Source organism: Pogoniulus pusillus, chromosome 33 (genome assembly GCF_015220805.1).
Source record: "Pogoniulus pusillus isolate bPogPus1 chromosome 33, bPogPus1.pri, whole genome shotgun sequence".
In the NCBI taxonomy this organism is placed as follows: Eukaryota; Metazoa; Chordata; class Aves; order Piciformes; family Lybiidae; genus Pogoniulus; species Pogoniulus pusillus.
This window is the reverse complement of record NC_087296.1, coordinates 5,351,394-5,373,939: the sequence shown is the minus strand read 5'-3', so window position 1 is coordinate 5,373,939 and position 22,546 is coordinate 5,351,394. Positions and strand designations below refer to the sequence as shown.

General features: G+C 44.3%; 1 protein-coding gene across 4 annotated transcripts in view; it reads left to right on the top strand.

Annotated features, from left to right (window-relative positions):
* Positions 1-22,546, top strand: part of FYN (FYN proto-oncogene, Src family tyrosine kinase) — a 131,965-nt gene that overhangs the window by 5,799 nt on the left and 103,620 nt on the right. For 3 of the 4 annotated variants that reach the window (XM_064170401.1, XM_064170403.1, XM_064170399.1), the window contains exon 2: positions 22,168-22,315. The exons of the other annotated variant lie outside the window; for it this stretch is intronic. The gene's annotated coding sequence lies outside the window, so the exon portion shown is untranslated. The remainder of the gene's footprint in view (positions 1-22,167; positions 22,316-22,546) is intronic. 4 annotated transcript variants of the gene reach the window in all.

The window sequence follows — 22,546 nt, the reverse complement described above, 5'->3', positions numbered from 1 at the left end:
AAGGGAAGAGCTGTTTGAAGCAAGGGGATGACGCAGTTCTGTGTGAGTGAGGACATCTGCTTTAACAGAAGAGTGCTTGGCACTACTTACATTTGCAAGCAACTCTTGTTTCAGTGATTTTTGGAGAAGGAAGGAGGAAACCTCAGATGATTGGCTTGGCTTGGGTGAAATATCTTCTCAGTTTGAAATTGCCCTTTTCCTCTTGGCTCCAGTTTTCCCATATGAGCAGATATGGCCAGAATTGTTCTCCAGCCTTTTTTTGTATAGTCCAAGATGAAAATATAATTGCCAGATAATTTTTATCTTGTTTGCCCTTGTTTGCCACATGTAACTATACAGAAGTTGAACAGGATACGAGACTGAAGACTAATATTAAATGCCCATATCTGGTAATTCCTACAATCCTTTTTACTCTGATTTCTCTTTTATTGGTGCTGGGTTTGGTTTTGTGTTGGGTTTTTTGTTTGTTTTCATAAGTATACTTTAACAGTCATTTGAAGGCTTTTTATTCTACTAATAAAGACCTTCCAACCTGCCTTGTTTCAGGACAACCTGTGTGTGAAAGAGCACTCTGTAATGTTGATCTTTGACTTGCAGCTGTACCACTTGCAAAAGAAGCAGCTCTGAAGGTTTTCCTGGCATGACTTTGGAATATCATGCAGTTCCTATCTTGGCTTCTGACATCAGCATACAGATAATAGAGGTGGAGTTGGGGGGGTGGGGGCTGTTTGTGAATTTTTTGTTTGTGTGGGGTTTTCTATGGGTGGTTGTTTTTTACAGATAATGTTGTTTCCCTTTTGTGCCTGACCTTTAAACTGAAGAATTGGTCTTGAGATGATAATTGCAGTTCATGCTCTCATCCAAAATAATAGAGAAGAGATGCTCTTGTCTGAAATAATAGAGAAGACTTGTTGATACTTCTTCAGAGGTTCCCCAAGCTGTTACTGAATATGACAAGAAAACTGGAAGAAGCATTTCTTTATTTTGGTGCTGGACACACAGGGGATTGCTCCACCTAAGTGTGCCCAAGCCAGTGCCATTCAGTGCTTACATCTCCTTAGAAAAATGGTGAATACATAGAAGTGATTAACATATTCATATTAACTCATGGAATCTGGTAACATGTGTAAATCTCCTGCATCTATTACACGTGTAAATCTCCTGCCTGTGTGCTCGTTATATACTCTGGGGGTCCCCTGGTAGTCATTTGGGGGCATCCTTCCTCTTTGTCCCTGTAGCCTTTAGCTGAACTCACACTTTCTAGCTTTCTAGGCTGATACAGCTGATGAGACAGACTGCAGAGTCAGTCTAAATCAGTTTGCTGCTCTTAACTTCTGTCTCAAACCCATAGTTACAATTTCTTGTTTACAGAGTTGATGATCTTAGTTTACACAATAGATACATTCCGTGAGGCTTGCGTGTTCCTGAGTGTTCCCAAGTTAGCGCGGTATGGAAGGCAGAAGCCGTGGCAGCAGTGCTGCCTTGGAGCATCGTGCTGGGAGATGAAAGCCCTGGGCACCTGGCTGGAGCTGACATGAGCAGCGACACTGGGGAGCAACCGCTCAGCTCTGGGCTGAGGGTGAGGCACACGGTAAGGGGACCTGGGGACTCTTAGCCCAGCCTCCGTTAATGAGGGCTGGAGCTATCAACACCCTGCAACACTGGGGGCTGGGTTAACTGTCCAAAAAACCCTTGCAGCAGAAGCTCCTCTGTTACTTTCTAACTCCTCAACTTGTAGCAATTCTCCACAGAAACACTTTTCCTTCTTCTGGGACAACCTAATCTCACACTTACTTATTTCTTAGGGTTTATTGTCAGACCAACTGGTACCCCTGTTTGGAGGGTGGCAAAGTTTGTGTCCTACAGCCAGCTGCTTTTGCCCTGCGGGGAGGAGAGGAGGTGTAAGAGAAGGCAACTCTCAGGCCATTAAAAGAAAGAATATTTGTTTGTTCCTGGGACTGGGTTTTCCTTTCTGGGCAGCCTCTGGCTAGGAAGCAATGATAGATATATTTTTTCTTCAAAGGAGGAATAAAGAAAGCATCCCCAAGACTCCGAATGAAAACCTCTATTGTTTGAGTAGGCAAGTATCTATTTCTTGTCTTAAACTATATGCTCAGGGTTTGGTTTTGGTGGTGAGGCTAATGGTGGAGTGTTTGTTTTATGGGGAGGTTAATGACCCCTCGCAGGTTTTTGGACCTCTCTGTGGACAGATCCTCTTGCACGCTGTCATGGCAGACTAATAGTGTTTGAAAGCAGGTCTGAAGAATAAGACTTTGGAATGAGGAGCCCACATCCAGTAAGGCTCTTGTCTGAAGACCACCAAAAATGTCTGCCTGTCTGCCTCCTTGGGAAGTAACTGGAAACTCCCCTACTTGCTTCTGGGATTTGGCTGTGAGATATCCAAGAGGTTATGGAATTTCTGGTTGCTATCACTCTGGGCAGCATTTGAATTGGTGATTTCAGCAAAAGACATTCTAGGCCCCAGCGTGGGGGTTTCACTCTGCAAGAAGGAATAACATTATTTAAAGGTAATTCTTAGAATAGCACAGCATCTGAGGCTGGATATTAGGAACTATTTCTTTACTGACAGGATTATCAAACACTGGAATGGCCTGCCCAGGGCAGTGGTGGAGCCACTGTCACTTGGGGTCTTCAAGCAAGGTGTGGACCTGGCACTTAGCAACATGGTTTAGTGTTGACCCTTCAATGCTGGGTAAAGGGTTGGACTGGATAATTTTTAAGGTCTCTTCCAACCACATATGTTCTGTGATTCTTTCACTTATCTTTTCTTTTTAAAGCCAGCAGTGTGCCCAGGTGGGCAGCAGAGCCAATGGCATCCTGGCCTGGGTCAGGAGCAGTGTGGCCAGTAGGACAAGGGAGGTTATTCTGCCCCTGTGCTCAGCACTGCTCAGATCACACATTGAGTCCTGTGTCCAGTTCTGGGCCCCTCAATTCAAGAGAGATGTTGAGATACTGAATGTGTCCACAGGAGGGCGACAAAGCTGGTGAGGGGCCTGGAGCACAGCCCTGTGAAGAGAGGCTGAGGGAGCTGGGGGTGTGCAGCCTGCAGAAGAGGAGGCTCAGGGCAGAGCTCATTGCTGCCTACAACTACCTGAAGGGAGGCTGTAGCCAGATGGGGTTGGTCTCTTCTGCCAGGCAAGCAGCAACAGAAGAAGGGAACACAGTCTCAAGATGTGCCAGGGGAGGTCTAGGCTGGATGTTAGGAGGAAGTTGTTGTCAGAGAGAGTGATTGGCATTGGAATGGGCTGCCCAGGGAGATGGTGGAGTCGCTGTCCCTGGAGGTGTTCAACCAAAGCCTGGATGAGGCACTTAGTGCCATGGTGTAGTTGATTGGCTAGGGCTGGGTGCTAGGTTGGCTTGGGTGATCTTGGAGGTCTCTTCCAACCTGGGTGTTTCTATGAGTATGCAGCTTGGGGTTCTAAATTTCATGTTCCCCAGGTGTCTTTGAATGCTCAGCAATCTTACAAAACTCCTGAGGAGGAGTAGCAACTGGATTTTTATTTTATTTTTATTTTGCAATCTTTTTTATTCAAAGAGACTGAAACAAACTGCCTTGCAAAGAAAAACAAACAATGCTTGTTTAATGCAGCAGAATTTATTAGCTGTAGTCACTGTTGAAAAACTTGGTAAGATCATATCATGGTTTAATCACAGCCAAGTAGCTAAGCAACATACAGCAACTTCCTCATCCCCATCCCTGCCCCCAGTGAAGGGAGAAAGTTGAGGGGGGGGAAAAAAGTAAAGTTTATGGGTTGACATACAGACAGTTTAACAGGACAGAAAAGGAAGGGGAAATAATGTTAATAGAGTGTACAATAACAAGTGATGCACAATACCATTGCTTACTGCCAGCTGATGGATGCTCAGCCAGTCCCCAAGCAGCAGCATCCTCAGCCAACTCCCTCCAGTCAATATACTGGGCATGATGTCATATGGTATGGGATAGCTCTTTGGGTCGTTTTGGTCAGTCATCCTTGCTGTGTCCCATCACAGTTGTGCACTCCCAGCCTCTGCTGGCAGGGCAGTGTCAGAAGCCGAAAAGTCCTTCACTTGGTATAAGCAGTGCTTAGCAGCAACTAAACTATCAGCGTGTTATCAGAGTTATTCTAAAGCCAAAACACAGCACTATACCAGCCCCTAGGAATAAAATCAACTTTATTCCAGCCAAAAGCAAGAGAACCCATCAGCTGACAATTGGCATAAGGTCAGTGTACAGAAGCTGGCAAGCCGTAAGAGCCAGATTTAACTCTCAGCATAGCAGGCTGCATGCTCTGAAAAAGCCCACACATAGTGCTGGATTCAGCTGCTTTTGACTCCCTCTCTAGCAGCTTCCCTTTTGTAGAAAATGTGAAGAACCCAAAAGTTTGCCCAGGAAGAATGCTGCTAAAAGAGATGACCTTGTGGAAGAAACATCTCTTGCATCTGAAGGTCAAAAATGACCTTGCATGCCTTGGGGGAGGTAGAGCTCTGTCTTTCTTGCTTAGGACAGCATTACTGACATGCTTTAAAACTGCAGAACTCCTTGTCCTAACGTTCGAGTGGGGCTGCCAAAAGGGAACAAATAAGGCTGTGGACAAAGTGCACAGGGAAGACAGTGTCCTTCCTCCTCAGTCATCACAGGCAGGACAAGGAGAGCATCAGCTTGCACTGCTTGATGACTTGACATTCAGAATGGTTTGCTGCCAGTCCTGTAAAAGGTTAAAAAGCTGCTTTCATTTATAGGCTTTTTTTTTCCAGTTGTGGGCTTCCTCTGGCATCTCTAAGGGTGAGGTGACCTTGTCCCTGCCCTTGCTCCATTTTCAGCAAGTCTTAATCTGAACTGTTGTAAGATTATGTTGTTTGGAGATCTTTTTGTTTCCTCTCTAAGCAAAAGAGTTCTGTTTTATGGAGCTGACTGTATAAATGTTGGTGTTAAACAAGGCAGCCAAATGTTGCTTTTGTGGTCAGGTCCTCCGTGATTTGCCACCTAAGTTTGTGTCTTACACAAGGTAATTGTCATCCTTTTAGAGCTCATGCAGCACAATGGGACTGTACTTGGAGTAATCTGAACCCGAATGTGGGAACTTTGCTTTGGTTTTCCTTCCTTGGGTAGAGCGAGCCTTGGACTTGAGATATGCCTCCACAACACCGTGCTGAAGTGGACAGAAGAGCTCATGTGTCAGTGAAAATAGCCCCAGCAGCTAATGTGCCTGTACTGCTTCCAGGGCCCACCAGGATGTGGTGGTGGTGTGAGTGTTTCTGTGCAGCAATGTGAGGTGCTGTAGAGGCAGGACTTGACTTTTGACACAGAAAGGAAGAGACGTGAAAGCAACGACCTGAAGGAGTGGATTAACCAGATTCATGTTCCTTTTCCACAGCACCAAAGACTGGTCAAACTAGCTTTTTTTTTTTCTTAATGGCACTAAATTCTAGAGAAATCCTATATATATATTTTAATGACCTGTTTTTACATTATCTGCCCTGCTGCAAAGGAGTGATTATGTTGCTCGGGAGCTCCATCTATAACAGCTGCCCACAAGCTTTAAACCATGCTGCTGCAATTGTGTGCAGGGTTTGTTTTCAATCCCTAAGAAAATAAGGATGCAATTGCCATTCAAATTGTCACCATCAGGGTGGGAGAGCATTTGCTGATTAGTGAGACCTTTGCAGAGTAAACTGGCTTAGAGGGCCTGCTGTTTCAAATGTAATTTTGAGGTGTTGATATGTTCCTGTGCACATCTCAGTGCCGCTGGACCACCTTTAACACTCTCTTCCAAAAGGTAAAATATCACAGAGCTGAGGAGAATGCAGATATGAACAACTCTGCAAGGGAAAATCGAGCTGTGTTTGCCACCACTGCAGTCACCCCAGCTGCAGTCAGCAATATGTTGCCACTCTGGGGTATAATTTCTGAGAAGATACCTTGCAAATGTCAGTCAAACCACATCATGTAGATGTACTTTGTGGTTATTGGTGTGGAAACATGCTAAACCTCTGTGTATCATCACAAATATGGAGCTTTGGACTTTTCCACGTTATGCTTTAAGCTTAGGACAGGGAAAAACATTTAGTTTTGTTTGAAGGAATGGTCACCTACATTTTTTTTGTTTGGGTTTTGTTCACTGTTTTCTTTCCCCAGTTGTGTTGTATCGATTTATTTTCCTTGAGCTTTCTCTAGAGCTAGCAGATTTCTCTCCTAAAAGTACTTTCCAGTAGTTCTTATATTTAAATGCCTTTTAGTAGTCCTTCTAACTTCTCTGAGGTTTTCTTCCTTTTGCATTTTAAACAGGAGAGTCTAGGTTTAAAGAGACCTCTGGAAATCCCTGCATAGAATAGGGCTCACCTCAAAGATAGGTCTAACTTCAAAGCTGGAGCCTCAGCCAGCTGAGTGTCTCCCAGGGTGGCTTCAACAAACCCAGCTCTCTGTCTCTCCTGGATATGTCAAGTGCTTCAGCTTCTTGGTGGCCATCCACTGGACTCACTCCAGAATGTCAGTCTTCCTTTTCCCACTCCTCCACGAATCAGACTAAGTACTCCAGATGTGGTCTCACAAATGCTGCTTAGAAGGGAATAATTACTTCCCTCCACCTGCCAGCTAATTACATTGCTTACTTGGTGCCAGGTCTTCACTTGCTGTCAGTTTTTGCTTCCCTCAAGTTGCAGTGGTGGAAAATCTCCCTTCCAGGGCAATACTTGTAGGGTTTTCTGTCACCTCAAAAAGAGCTGGAAGAGAGGCAGCTCTTTGCTTCAGTTACACAGAGCAGATGACCAAGCCAGTGTTTACATACACAAAACTGCAAATGTTTCCCTTTCCCTGTAGTGACTTTTTGCAGCAAACTTCCCCATGCATACAGCAATCTAACCTGAAGCAAAAAGATTGTATTGCAGGGATTACTTTGGTAGAACAGTGAAGGAAGAGCATAGTAAAGAGCATATGCAAAGAGATGTGTTGTGTGTGTTCCTGGCAGTACTTAGCTACTGGCTAAGTTACCCACTTTAAAGCTAACGTTTGGTAGCAAAGATGAGAACTGAAAGGTTTGTCACCCAGATGAGCTCACAGGAGCTGTGGGACAAGAACATGTGCTTAAGATTTTATAGCCAGAAGGTGTTTCTTCTCCACTAGATTTCTAGGACTCTGTCATTGTGAGCTGCACTATTACAGGTGACTGCAGTACTTGTGACCAGCTACAGGCTGTGCTTTTTAAAGGCTTCAGCTTCCTGTGCTATTTGATTTTAGAGTTTTGTAATGATTTTTTTTAAATACAGACAAAATCAAAGTTTGCAATTAATGGTTTAAGCTCTTGCCTTAGTATTTGCCTGAAAAAGCCCTAGAGCAATCAGAATGCGAGAGAAACCCAAACCCACCACCAAGCCCATGTGTCTGTGGCTTGCAGTTGCTGCTCTGAGTGTGTGTTTCACATCACCTCTCTGACATCTTCATACTTCAGTGTGGGAGAGTACCTAAAGGCATGAATCTTACTCATGGAAGCAGGCACATGTGTAGATGTTAGTATTTGGTTTAGGAGATTCTGGTTCCCAAAAGGCTGTGGCAAGGTGAGTGCTTGGGCTGTTGAGTGGATACTGTCTGCTGCTCGCATGACTGCTGACAAGGGAAGGAGGTGAGCTGATAGGTTGCCATGCCCCAAGGACTTCCTGAGCATCTTGGTACAACCAAAGAAGAAAGAAGCCTTAAAAGGCCAGCAAGTGTGAAAGGGATTTCTTCCAAGTCTCCCTTCCTACTCTGGCAGTTGCCACTACTCCTTTCCTCCTATGGTTTTTCTTTCAGTGTTTGTTCTAGCTCTGTGATGCTGGCTGTGGCTGCCAGAGGCTTTTAGAGGTCCCTCTTTCACCTGTTTTGTTTCCATAACCCTGCTCCTAGCAATCCTGTCTTCATGCTTTCTTACCTCAGGCTTCTCCATTGCTCACCTTCCTTGCCTTGCCTGCAAATCCTCTCAACTCCCAACACAAGCAAGCTGTTTATCCTTGAGCTAATGGGTGTGTGAAATGCTCTGGTCATAATGCTGCAGAGCTGCTTATATTCATGGTGATTACAAAGCAAAAAAGTGGATTAATTTTTTTTTTGCCCTACCCAGGTGCATTAGCAGTGTATTTTCACTCCATACGCTTGTCATCATAGGTCAAGGTGGGCTCAGAGGTGAGGAGCTTCTCTGGGATGGAAGCAAACCTTGGGTTACACAGCTTGTTCAGCTTATCCAGGCACTGTTGTGTAGCAGAAGGATGGAGTGCAAGAGCTATACCAAAGCAAAAGCTTACCACTGAACTGATTTCTGTGGGTAAATGTGGAATTTGTCCTGTTGACAGTAATAAATACCTCCCAGACCCCCTGGGGACACAGATCTTCCCTGGCTACTGTTGGTAGCAGTGGAGAATTGCTCTGGCTTGGGTTGCTCAGGTGAGGTTGACCATCTCCAGAGGGTGCATTTGCTTTTATTGTAGTCAGAAACTAGGACCTCTTACTGCCACATATAAGCTCTTGTGGGGAAGAAGGTGAAAGTTTAAAGCATTTTGAATTTTTGTCCTGGTTTTACTTTAAGCTGTGTGAAAAGCTCCCCCCAGCTCTCTGGTGTTTGGTGGCAGCTTGAGTGAACTAGTTTCAGTGGGAAGATGAGGGGGATGTACATCAGCTTGTACTTAATATTTGTTTAAACAGGTTATGCAAGAGAGCTTAGCTTATTGTTAGCAAATGAGAGAAGTCAGGAAAGGTGCCCCTCTCCAAGGATTATAAAGCATATTGTTTTGGTGGAAAGTGTGGGCAATGAGGTGACAGCACTGAGAGCAGATCAATCCCCACTCTGGACGGTAGTACCAGCACCTTCAGTCTGCTTTGTCCTGTCCCTGACTGCTCACTCGAATGATACTTGAATGCTGACAGGACTGGAAGCTAAGTTTTGCCAACCCCAAATGTTTAAATATTACAGTGATTTTTGGAGAAGAGAAAGAGGGGGCTGGAGTTTGGAGCTTCAGATGTTACATAGATTTATTGGGCCACTGAAGTGCAGGATAGTGTGGTGGGAGCTGCTGAAGATCTCAAAGGATGCTGCCTGCCTTTTTCTTGTGGATTAAATTTGTGTGTGTTTCTTAACACTTTCTAATTAAATCAGTGATATTCAAATCATGTTGGAGATCAGTTCCACCAGTGTGACTCTGGTATTTTTAATATGTGTACTTGGATTGCCCTGTCTGAAAGACTAGTTACTGGAGTTGACTTGTGGCTAATACCTCCTGGTTTGAAATTGCTGGTACATAGATGGATTTAATAGAGGCTGATTCTGAAGATGTTCTGTTTTCTTCTTCTGTTAATGTTGGCAGATCTTTCCAAGCAATACAATGACTTCTTTGTGTATAATTTTAATCTCTGGCACACACACAAAACAAAACCAAAAAAAGGTGGGGGGGGGGGGCAAAAGCCTCTATAGAAGGAGTGGTAAAAGCTGGAGTGTTACTCACTGTGAGGCACTTGAGGCTATCCTAGTGTGCTGTTTAAGAGAAATAAGTCATGTAGAACTACTTTCTTTCCTGCTTTTGCAGCAGTTTAAGCCCTAGCAGTGCTACCCAAGCAGACAAGCACACCAACTATCCCCCCCTCCCAGCCAAATATCACCTTCCTGAAGAGGCAGATGCCTTGCAGGGTAGCTGCCTGTGTGCAGTGTGTATGTGAACCAAAAACGTCAGAAATGGTCCTTCTATATTACAGATATCAGCCAAATTTATCTCTCTTTTTTTTCTTCCACATCATCTCATGACTTTTATTCTCTGACAAGCCAGTGGTAGCTTAGCATCTTAGTTTTTGACCCTAAGCACAGCAGGTATTAGCTGTTGTTCTAAGGTTGCTCCCTGTTCCCTCTGGTTCTTTGTTCCAGGAATTGCCAAGCACCAATCTTGTCAAGAATGACTTTGGATCAACTTAAAACCACTTTGCTCCATTTGAGGGGTACAATGTATTGAAACAAAACAAGGGGCAGGGAGAGTCTCAAAGAAGTCTCTAAACTTTCATTTTTGCAAATGACCTTGGGTGCCCTTAAATCTGAGGGTGTGCCACTCACACTAGAGGTGCAGTACATGCCATTGCCTGGACGTGTAGCTAACTGGGTTTGAATGGTTTGGTTTTTTCTCTTTGGATTTTGGGGTTGGCTTTTTGAGAGGTGGGAGAACATGTTAAAGGAGGAACCTGCCCCCTTCTTTTGGTCAAGGGGACAGAGGCCTGGATGATGTTTTTTACTATTTAACAGTGAGTGAGCCCTGAAAAGGCAGCGTAAACCTTCTTAGCAGTAGTCATGTTGTTGTTGCTCTATCTTCTTTAGCTGATGCTCACAAGAAACTGCTAACCTAATTTTGCTGTTCCTGTGAGAGCTCATTTATTGCAGGGTTCCAGAATTCCCCAAATACATTTCAAGTTCCTTATTGCTACCTGTGTGTTGGGTTTCTCTGCCTCACCTTTTTAACAGTATTTCATATTTTCCTTGTGTACAAATCTGCCTCTTTTAGCAAGATTATTTATCAGACAAACTAAGCATAACAATATGATTTTGTTTTTTAACATGCAAAGTCTTTGTAGGTTTATTTTATCAGGTGTTTATAGAGCAAAAGTAACCCAAGCCACCTGAACTTGCAATGCTCAATAGAGAAGACCTGGTAGCCACTTTGCCTTCTAGGCATACCCAGCAGTCTTCCAGACTAGTTGTGGCATTTCAGTGGCACAACTTGACTGTGTCTGTGCAATGTTCCTCTTGAAGACTATCAGGAAAATGATGACTTGTGTGTAACAAGAAATAACCCCTTACTATATGTAAACCCATGTGGGTAATACACAGTAGATGTAAAACCAGTTTTCAGTCTCTTCTTCCTAGGAATAGGGATCTTTAACATCCTAAAAGTGAGAGGGGGGTTGTATCGCTTTCATTTTCTCTTCCAGAAACTATCTGCCTCATCGTGTTAAGGTCTTGCTAGTTTGATTTCAGTGACTATTATAGGAACTGCTAGATGTTGGAGAAATTTGGGACCAAAAAGAGAAGAAAGAGGAACAGCTAGTTTTCCCATTTGGTGTTTAGGCTGAGATTTCTGTGTGCTTTAATCTAGCAAGTTTGACTGGGGTCAATCCTTTCCATAGAGAGTATCAGGCTCTGACCCTTCGTATTTGTTCTGCATTTGCAACAGCAGCAATCCGCCAACATGCTGGGGTCCTTTTTTCTACACTTCTGCTTTCGCTGGAATCCTTCAAGATAAATATATCCTCTAAACAAAAAGTAGGAAGGAGCAATGGAGGGGGAAGAGAAGAAAGCTATTGCTGGAGGTTTTGGGGGGTAAGAAACTTGATGTTTCTTGGATTGCCATTAACATAGATGATTTGGCGGTTCTGTTAAGCATCTCTTCATGGGTAAGCGTGCTGCAATATTTCCCAGTGAACAGGACTGGACAAATTGAGCCACCTTGGCATAATTCAGTGCTTTTTTCTATTAAACTGATAGTGAAAGATATTTACCTGCCTGTGTGAGGCATCTAATGACTATATTTGAGATTTGACAATGCTTTCTGAAACTACTTTTTTTACTGTGTTACTGTTTTGGGGCTTGCCTTCTGCCGGATGCTGCTGCCCTCATGGGCATGATGAGGCAGTGCTGTTCTGTACAGAGCTCTGAGTCAGACCTTTAGAGTTACCCTGTGGCATGGCTTGTGTTGCTTTTACAGTCCTGTTAAGTGCAGAAGCCTGTGAGGTAGTGAAGGGACATGTCCACCCATGGCAGCTTGCTCAAGTGGAGTGTTGGCTCTACTCCAGGTCAAAAGGTTAAAGGGGTGTGTGGCTGTCTATGCATCTGTCCACACTGCTGTGGTACCTGGGCTGATGTTTTAGTGCAGAGACAGCTGTAGGCTGGCTGAGCTTGCAGGCACTTACAGACATCCACCCTCATGACAGAGGTGGTGCCGCTCGAAACTTCAGTAGGTTTACTTGTGTATGCTCATCCAGCACAACCCTTTCTTTTCTTCTCAGTTAGCTTCAGCTAAACTGTTACACAGAAATGTCTAGAAGGAAAATGTAATGTACATAGTGATTTGGTTTTATTGTCTTTCCTGTTATATGTTTGTGGGGGCTGCTGATACATGCCCAGGACAGAAAATTTCACAGTTACTTCTGAGAGCGAGGAGCCTGCAACTGCAGTAGCTCTGCTGCTTTTGGACAGACTCACTGCACCCCTTGTAAAGGAGAATGAACTGCTTGGAGATGTCGTTCCTGAGTATTGCCAATACCTATGCACTAATAACCTCCTGCTTCTCTAAGGGAAATAGTTCTTCCTGCATGCTAGTATGGCAAAGATTAGTCTTTTCTTGCTGGCACAGTTACAGGCACATGCCCAGAGCTCTCTGGCTGCTGTTAGTGCATGTACCTCAGCACTGTTCAGCAGCGGGTGCTAAGTGGAAGGAGTGTCTGCCCATAATCTCTACAAAGTATCTGCCGAGGCTTTTTGCAGTGCCTGTATGCTGCGCTGCCGTAACACGTGTATTTAAATCAGCCTTGACTCAGGCTGGCTCTTAAACCACAAAGCATGCAGGCATTTTGAAATAAGGGCCGGCAGGTGCAAGGTGAGGCTCCAGGAATCCTGCTTTCCTGAGAACAGCTTCAGAGGATGGCACAAGTCATGCATTGTGGAAGCGCTGGATGGGGAGGCATCTCAAATCCTTCCTGCCCCAGCAGGACAAGTTAGGGCATGGAGAACACAGGTCGTTGCTGAATCCCAGACGGCTCAAGGGAAGAGCATCTCCAACATGCCAAATTGCTATCTTCGGCACTTCAGTCATTGGAGAGCTTCTAACATCCAGCTGACATCAGTATTCATACAGAGCATCTCTATTATCCTCAGCATATGTCGACAAAGAGAAGACTGAAAGGGCACGGGTCCTGGAAGCCTGTCTATTACTGCTGCCTGCGTTACTTAGGCCAGTACAATACACTGTCACTTTGTGCAAAATTGCCTCTGTGAAAGCCTTCCACATCTTTCCAGGCTGCTTGTGTGCTCCCTTCCCACCCTCTCTCCTTTGTAATCAACTCAACCAATTTCACTAGCCTCTCTGCGTGCACCATGGCAGGGAAATGACTTTCATGCAGTTTAGCAGAGAAGTTGTGAATTCCGGAGTTTGGTTTTCTGGATATGGAGGTAATTGAAGTGAGGATCTAAGGTCTTGGGTTCTGCTGGTAGCAACAACCCACAACATCTATTGATAGTGTTTTGTACCTCTCTGCCCTTCCCTTGATTCTGCTTAACATAGAGGTAGAAGCAGCATGAAATTTGCAGTTTCTCTCTTCATTTAAAAAGGAGAAACTATGTGTTAGCCTGCTGATTAATCACAGGCATTCATGTGATGTAAATTTTGCAGGGGATAGGAAAGGTTAGTTTGCTTTTAACAAGTCTTAAAATAGCTTCGTTTCAAAGAATGTTTCCATGATTATTTTTTTCCCCCTTAAGTCAAGGCTGTGTAAGTGCTTGCAGTGTTAGTGTGTGTGTGTTACAGTTTGGGTTGTAGCTGTGTGGTTGGATCCTGGGCTTTTCAGCTGTGAAGATCTCCGTTTCCTTCCATGCACCATGGAGAAGAGGGAGACAGGAATAGGAGAGATTGGCTCCTGCTGAATCACAGCTTCATCTCTTGCAGGAGCCAGGAGGTGCCACGTGAAAGGGGTGGGGAAGTTTGTAGGAAGGAAAGGGCAAGGATCAGCTAGGCATCTGGGAAAGAAATTCCACTTAAGCACACAGCATTATGAAAAGTGTCCTGTTATGCTGTGTAGCTGTGCTGGCAGACTGCGGGGTGACTTGAGAGGTGTCGACTGCGTGCAACTGCAGAGGAAGTCAATGGACTCATTGCTCTGAGTGCACTGAAGCTTTGGTTGTCTCAAACTGGGCATCTAGATAAAGAACACTTTTGAATTTCTTCTCTCTGTCATCAAGTGCCAATAATAATCCTGGTGTCTTAGGATGCTATAAAAAAGCTTGCTTTGTGAGGGAAAACTCAGGCATGGAGTGGTGCAGGGGCTCATCAGTGAACTGGTTGTGTTTTCAGAGCAGGCTGGGAGGACTGTTCTGTGAAATGACAGTAGGCATCAAAAAGAAGGGCAAAAGGAGTATTAAATAACCATGCTGAGTAAGAACCAACCACTTTAGGCACTGGAGGAGAGTGATTTTATAGAAATTTCCAGCGTGATCATTTAATGAAGAATTGCATCACTGTGAAGTCCAGGGCAGGGCAGGAAGGGCAGACAGGCAAACGCAAGCAACATGGCCAGTAACAGCTCTGGAAGTCTGGAGGTGTTTGTGTGTTCATAACCTTACATGTGTTTCCATGACAAAAATATTTATTGATCTTTGAATACAAGAGGGGAGGGGAGCAAAGCCACGGAGTGAAGCTTGCTGGTATTCAGTCATGAGGTAGCATACTCAACGGCCAGAGAGCTCTCAGCACTGTCTGCTCTTGCAAGTCAGCACACATGAACCACACTGACTCGCTGTTGCCTGCAGTACTTGTGGCAGAGATGACAAACCAGCCTTTGTGTGAGTGAGAAACCAGAAAGGCACAAGGCAGAATGGAAACTTGGTGCTGCTGGGACTGTAGGTGTTCTCCTGTGGGTGGAACGGTGTTGTATGTGTTGGGGGGAAATGGTCTGAGCCATGGCTTGGCTTGCCGAGGGGGTTGGAGACAGCGTGTGAGATAGGACCCTCCATGGTGCCAGGCTAAAACTCAGCCTTGTCTTTATCTAGCTCATACTGCATGGGCTTGTGTGACCAGAGTGGCTTTTTATTTTCTATTTTAAAGACAACTAATGGGAGTCTGGGCTGGGCTCTTTTCAGTTAAAGAACTCTCTATGGATGTATATTAAGGCTTACTGTCCTTTACAGGTAACACAAAGCAGAGTCGGAACATAAACAAGTGATCCTGTGTCTGTCAGCACTGTGGCTCTGTTTTATTTGAAACCTAATTATACTTGAAAGTTGCTGGGGAAATGGAGAACTTGACTTTTGGCACTTGCCAGCCCAATTTCAATTAGCCATCACCACCCCTTTTCATGCACTTCTGTGAAGCATCCCAGCCCTATGATCTCCCTTTGCTCATCTCATTTGTGAGCTAATACTCTCAGCTTAATATCTCTTGACTTTACAACTTAGTCTACCCTCTGTCTAAAGTTAGTTGGGAAAAACACTTAGGTTCAAACCTGTTTGGAGGCCCCCCCCATGAAGCACAAACTCATCAAATCATCAATCCTTTTCTAACCCTCAGCAAGAGATTTTAGAGAAGTAATGCTGTGAATTCTCCCTCCAGGGAGGTGTTCAAGGCCAGGCTGGATGAGGCCTTGAGCGACTTGTTCTAGTGGGAGGTATCCCTGTCTATGGCAGGGGGTTGGAACTTGATGAGCTTTGAGGTCCCTTCCAACCTAAACCATTCTATGAAGTAACATAAATTTCTGGAGGATATTATGAAATGCACTTGTGCTGCTAAACAAGGTTATGGGATGCACAGAAAACGCACAAGGAAGAAACTGCATCCCGTTCTTTCAAGGTGTTCGTAGAATAATCCTTTGTGAAAGGTGAACTGAAATTTTGTCATCTTTTGTACAGTCAGTGCAAAGGAATAAGGCATAAAGGCAGTCATTGAACAGCTGGAAATGTGGCAGGCAGAAATGTTATCAATAGGAATAAAAAGGGGAAAGTTCTTCAGCATGAGTGTGGTGAGAGGCTGGAATGGGTTGCCCAGGGAGTGGTTTAAGGCCCCATCCCTGGAGGTGTTTAAGGCCAGGCTGGATGAAGCTCTGGCCAGCCTGCTCTAGGGTAGGGTGTCCCTGCCCATGGCAGGGTGGTTGGAATTGGATGATCCTTATGGTCCCTTCCAACCCTGATTGATTCTGTGAGATGTTAAATTCTCTGTGTTTTGTAAAAAATATCTGGGGCTCACTGCTACAACCACTGTTTAAACCTGACAGACTTGCTAAATTATCAGAGCTTTGAGAAGTTGCTTTATTTACTGGGGGAAAGGCAATTTTGTTTTTTCTCCCTCGTTTGGTTTTATTTGACACTATCACTTCATATTTCAGAAGGAAGGGGGAGATGATTGCAAGTGGAGGTTAGGGGAGAGCTGTGTTTGGCAATTGACTTCTATTTGAAGTAAAAATAATTTTTAAGCCATAAAATAGCATTTGATTCATATAATCCCTGGTGTGCCTATATAAGCTGCTTATGAATTACAATAAAAAAGGAGGGGGGGTGGAAATCCTGAAAAACCCTTGGTACTGGGCACTTGATGAAACACTTTAAGGAGTGTAAAGAAAAGAATCAAAACCACAACAAATTCCTGGGTCCATTAGCATTACTGTGTTAATAAAAGCTGGTTTGGCACCCGTGCTGCCTGTCCCTAACATGATGTTGATGACATTTTGAGAGAAGTGGGTAAACATTTGTACTGAGCTCTGAGAAAAGGTTACAGGAAAGCCTTTGGATGGAACTTGGATTTGCAATTTTGGTTTGCTTCTTTGAACAGGAAAGGAGGGAAAAAAAAACAAACCCAAACAACAAATCTAGATCAGATGTATCTGTGAGAGGTTTTCTCCTCTGACTTGATGCAATAAAGTAAACCAGGTCAGAAATGCTATGGGTGTATCAAAAGGATTTTGTGTTGTTCTAGACTTACATATACACATTTATTGAAGAACACATTGGTAGTCTTTAAGATAGAAACAGTCTGTAAAATATGATGCTGGTTGTGATTGCAGCTGTAAGACAAATGCATTTGCATTTGGGGACACAGGCAGCCAGAGCACACACGTTTAACTTGCTGAATTGGAAGGGGCACATCCTGTGACTGGTTTCCTGCAGTCTCCAGAGGACAGTAGGCTTTGCCGTTGTCATTTTGCCTGTCAGTGTAAAATAGAGATTATCTACTCCCTGCCATTTCCTCTTCTCCCTCCCTCTCTGTTTCTTTCTGAGTAAAGAGGAAATAAATTCTCCCTCTGGCTTGTGCAGATGTTAGTGCTGTGTGGAGCTTCTCACTCCAGCTGCAGGAAGCATTTCCCAAGTGGACCTTGGGTTCCTTTGGTCTTAATCTGTGGCTTTGGCTTGTCTTTATTTAAGATTGCTAGCGTGCTGATTTTGCACTGGTTCACTGCAGCAGGGTGTTTGTTGAGATGTGTTCCTTTTGTAGTCCATTTTGGTGGCACTCATCTGTTAAAACACATGAAGGGTCAAAATATTCACTCCATTATGAATGAAACAATCTCTATAGCCCACTCGCCTCAGAGCTCGGGGAAGATGCTTGTAGGCAAAACTACAATTGTGTGACTGAATCATCTGTGCCGCAAAAAGCCACTGAGAGAAGATGATAGATGCCCATCGCGTTGAGGGCTTCATTTCTTTAATAACTGACATTTTCTGCCAGCTGTTGTTTTATTCAGACCACTGTCATTCTACCTGTGGAGCTCAGCAAAGCCCAAGCTTCAATCTTCTTGTCTCGATACAACGAAAATCTCGCTTGCAAAATTCCACTGAAGCCTACAAGAAGGCAGCACTAATTCTGTATGACTTCTAAACACTTTAAAGGACCAGAAGGATTAAGAAAAGATATTTCAACTTATCTGTACACCTTCCTCCTTGCCCTCTCCCACACCAATCTGCTGGCCTGTGATACCCATGTACTGTTTCCACTCCCTAAAATCACTGCAGTACAGCCTAGCTGAAGCATTGCTCTATTGGAGAGGTCAGGGAACAAACTGGCCTGAAAACCTCTTTATTTTTAGGGGGAAAATTGGTGTTAGCAGAATGGTTTGGGGAGATTTTGCTTCTGCTGCTCAATCTTTGAAGAAGAAGCAGTATTTAAGCACAAAATGAGGGATCTTAGCAGCAGTCATGAGCCTTGAAATAACTAGGACTTGCAAGTTTTTATTCCACTTTATCCTTTCTGTGCTTACTTGCAAGCAAATTACATTTTTATAGTGTATCTCCTGATCTTCAGACCTCACAGAAAGCTAAGCAGTAAGTGGAAAACTTCATGCTTGCTAATGAAGTGGATGGTAAAGGGATTGTGAACCCTTCTGTGAGCCTGCCCAAGTCAGGAAATCAGTGGTGAGGAAAAAGGTGCTGCTTATTGCAAACAGAATAACATTTAAATGGATTGGTAGTGTAGTCTTTGCTGGGAATGAGGAAATCAAGATCTACTGACAAATAGTTACTAGCAATGGTATGTTTGCAGGAGATCTTTTTTTTTGTCCCGCTTTCCTCCCATCCTTAGTGGAGACCTTTTGTTTGTTTGGAAATAAACCCCTTTTCTCTACTTGGAGTGGACTGATCCTGTCAGGGAGAGCATAGCTGCAGCCAACTCTGTTTTCAAAGGAAGACACAACTACAGACTGATGCTTTTCTAAGGTAAAGGAGAAAGAGTAGCAGTGTCCAGGTGGGCTTACTTTTTTCTTTCCCCCATCCCCCCCAGAGAACAGAGCTGCCTGGCAGTGCTCTCAGGCACTGTGTGCAGGAGGCAGATCATAAGCAAGCCTGGGAGGCTGAGTGGGTGTCTGTCTGAGTGTGAGCGAGGTGAGGAACAGAACATGGGTGGTTTTTTTAATACAAGTTGAGAAAAGGTTCTGGGGAGGAGGTGGTGAGGACAGAAAATGCAGTCAGGACAGGAAAGAGTCTGCAGAAGGCAGCAATGTTGACGTTAAGGCAAAAACCATACCTTTGAAACAAGCGTAACCGCCGCAGTGCTGTGTGACACATGGATGTGGATTGAAGCCAAGAAGTCAAAGCTTTCAACAAAAGCACTGGGGATGCTGTAAGTTCGACCAGAAATCTGTTAGGTTGTGCTGTAACTACATACAGTAATATGCATTTTGATATTTTAGAATGTGCCTGCTTGGCTTGTGGCAGTGCAAGACACATGGTTTTGCCTGGGTTGTCCTTAAAAAGTGGGATAATGGTTTTTGCATGGTCCCAGTCTGAGTGTGAGGCTGGTGAGAGAGAGGTGAAGATACTGAGAGATGGAAAGGCTGAACCAAGCTGAGGACACAGTGGCTCAGAAAAGGACACACAGAGGTGGCTGTAGGCAAAAGGAAGATAACAAGCCTTTGGAGAGGGACTGGAGAGTTGGAAATGAGGGAGATCAGTGCCTTACTCAAGTTGTAAATGTGTTCAGCAGCTTATTCCTACAGGTACCTTTGCTTTTCCAAGCAAAGATGTTTGCAGTGTGACTACTTGCAAGTACGTTGACAAATACACTTGATTTAGAGATCTGGGAGCATTGGCAGCAAACATTTCAACTCGTGGAAGAAAACATGAGATTTTTTTACCTGGAAGATGCAAACTGAGAACAAAAGTTGCTGCAGAAGGGACTTTTCTGAGGTCTTCCAGAGACAGTAAGATGAAAATTAAAAAGGCAAAAAAAAACCCCAACAAACAAATGCTTTGGTTAAGTGGGAGGGAAGAGCTTTGGGCAGTGAAGGAATGTCTGAGTTCAGGCTCACTAGTCTGATGAGACTCAAGCTGTTGTGGTGGTTTCTCAAGACAAGTTGTAGGAGATGTAGTGACAGGCAGGTGGAATGCTTCCTGCTGAAGAGGGATGGGGATTCTCTGCGTGGGGAGCAGGAGACAGCCTCCTTTCTCCTGCATCTCTCCAGGAAAAGGGAGAGGGCCTGAGCTTACAGGGGCTGCAGCTTATTGTGAGGGGGACCCAATTAAGTTAATAGGAGACATGCTTTAAGAATCAGGTTCGCAATACAACACATGAGCTACTTTTGAGGACGCACAGAATGTCAGGGGCTGGAAGGGACCTCCAAAGCTCATCCAAAGCCCCCTGCTAGAGCAGGAACATCTATACTAGATCACACAGGAACACATCTGGGTGGGGTTTGAATATCTCTAGAGAGGGAAACTGCACAACCCCCCTGGGCAGCCTGTTCCAGTGCTCTGTCACCCTGACTCAGACCCTGCTGCAGAAAGCAGAGTCATCTCTCAAATCCATCTGAAGCAGACAGAAGCCTTTGGCTTCAGAGGAAATTTGTCAGGCACAGTGATGGTGGAGCTGTTGTGTGAATCTCCCTCCTTGAGAGGGATGAAACTTCATCAAGGTGAAGAGCAAGGTATACTTTGCTGAACCAGAACTGCAGGCCAAGTGCTATGACATAAGCATTTGGGTAGAAGTGCCATGGGAAGCTCTCTGGCTGCTGGTCCCTGTGGTAGAATGTCAAAACACTTCTCCTGAGTTTTAACTAGCTTGGAGTGAGGGATGTACTGGCTTAGGGCTCTCATGTGTGCTCTGAATCGCCTCATAGGTATTTCCTTTCTTGGATTAGCCTCAGGAAGGAGTGGGGCTTGTGTTTTGGAGTGGGTTTTGGAAGGCATCTGAGGAGAAAGAGTCATGAATAGTGGCAGAGAATGAGAGACAGCCAGAGATGGATTTAGCCATTCAAACACCTCTCTGCCCATCTCCATTAGGAAAGCAAGAATAATGGCAACGAAACACACTTTAATCCATTTCTCTACACCTTTATCTCAAGATGAACTTTAAAATTCAAAGTATCAAATAAAGGAGTTGCATAAGAGGCAGCTATTGCTGTACCCTGGAGCATGGTGTGCAGCACAATGGGAAACTCTTTAGCAAACCTGGAAATCAAAGTAAAGAACTAGGACAAATGTTCAAAAATGCTCTTAATTAACGTGCATTATCAGTAACTGCACTGAGTTGGTTTCTCATTTAAATTTTCAATCTAGAGCTCCTTCTGACTGGAGTATTTCATCATTACTGCTGCAATTTAGCCTTTGCAATTGGGACACTTCAAAAATGATGGGCTTTCCTATCTAAGAAAAAGCTTCAGCGAGTTGTGGCTTTTAAGGCTTAAAACTCATTCTGCTATAAATGAGAAAAGTGTAGCTTTGCTATGAATCTCCTTTTTTGTGTGTGTGTGAGAAAGTTGGGAGGTTTTCATATTTATTTAGATAGTGCTGTTGAAAAATTTGCATACAGTTCTTTGAAATCTCACTTTTTGTTGTTCAAAATGTCATTTTTAGTTCTAAATGGGGGAAAAAAAACCCAACCAAACTGATAAATAATTTTCCAGGAGTGTGGAGCAGAAGGATTAATGTGGTTGAACTAGTTAAATGTTAAATCTTCTCAAAGTAAAACTGCACAGAGACTGCAAACGTTCTTGCATGCATGTAAATCCTTTTTATATTGAGTCTAGCTTGCTAAAGACGAAACTGCTCTGCCAGCTTGTTCTGTACAGATAAGTTATGTATGTTGCAGGCACTCCATCTTAGGGTGCTATGTTTGCTGTCCCCATTAAAGCTGAGCTGAGATCACTGTTTCATTCTGCTTTGTATTGAAATGGGAATCAGCCCTTTTGAACAGAAGGGAAGATGCCCTAGAACACAGTATATTTTATACAAAGATTTCATCTCCTTAGTGGCTAGAAACAACTTTCTCAAGTGAGTTTGGGCTCTGCAGCTTGGAGAAGAGAAGGCTTTGGGGAGACCTTCTAGTAGCCTTCCAGTATCTGAAGGGGGCTACAAGAGGGCTGGGGAGGGACTATTGACCTTCTAGAATCCTCCACCCTTTCCACCCTCAGTACGCCTGAGGGCAGGCCCAAACTGCCTTGCCCAGCTGGGGTCTACAAGGCCTCAGCAGGCCTCATGACACAGCTCAGTTCCCTGCCAGCCTGGAGCCATCTCCCTCACCGACCATGAGATAAGAGCATGCTGTTGCCAGAGAACTGAAGGGAGGGAAGGCAGAGAGGAGAAGGAAAGGGGCTCAGTCAGGCACTGCCTTTGGAGCTGTAAACAGAACAACAATGTTACAATATCCCAGGATGAGCAGGTCCATCCTCCTGGGATCTACCTCTGTCCCTGTGGTTTTGTTAAGGGAGACCCAGGATCCCTCAAAGTACCACATTCCACCCCTTTATTCTGTTTCCTGTATTGAGCAAAAAGCAGTGGTCAGGAGATGGCTTTGTTCCACCTGACTCATACAAACCCACAGCTAAAACCCTGCGGAAGAGCCTCCCCGGGATTGCAAGTTCAAGTACTCATGAGTTGGAGAGTGAAAAGCATTTCTGCTGGGACAAGATTCAATGCCCTGTGTTCTCTGAGTAAAAGGTTCCTCTTTCTTTCTTTCTTTCTGTTTCTCTTTGCCCAGTTACATTCTTGGAAGTGAGCGAGTTGTTTTGGCTGCAGCTCCTCGGAAAACTCAGCCTGAACTCGGTGCATACAACTTCAGCACAAAAGGTCTACAGAGTCACAAAGGTTTCCTAAGCAATGAAGGGCTTCGTGTTGAGAAGCTACAGGTACCTTCAAATGTAAATTGCTGGTTTGTTGCTGTGGTTGTGTTTTGTGGTTTTTTACTTTGGTGGGGGTTTGTTGTTGTTGTTTTTTCAGCCCTCTTCGAAGATTTGGGATTTAATTTTGCATGGCAGAATTCAGTTTGGGCCATTCCTTTTTGTTCTGTTGGTATCCTCACACAGCCTGGGGATTTGATTTATGCTTTTCCTTGTTAAACAAAAGTCAGAGGTGCTACA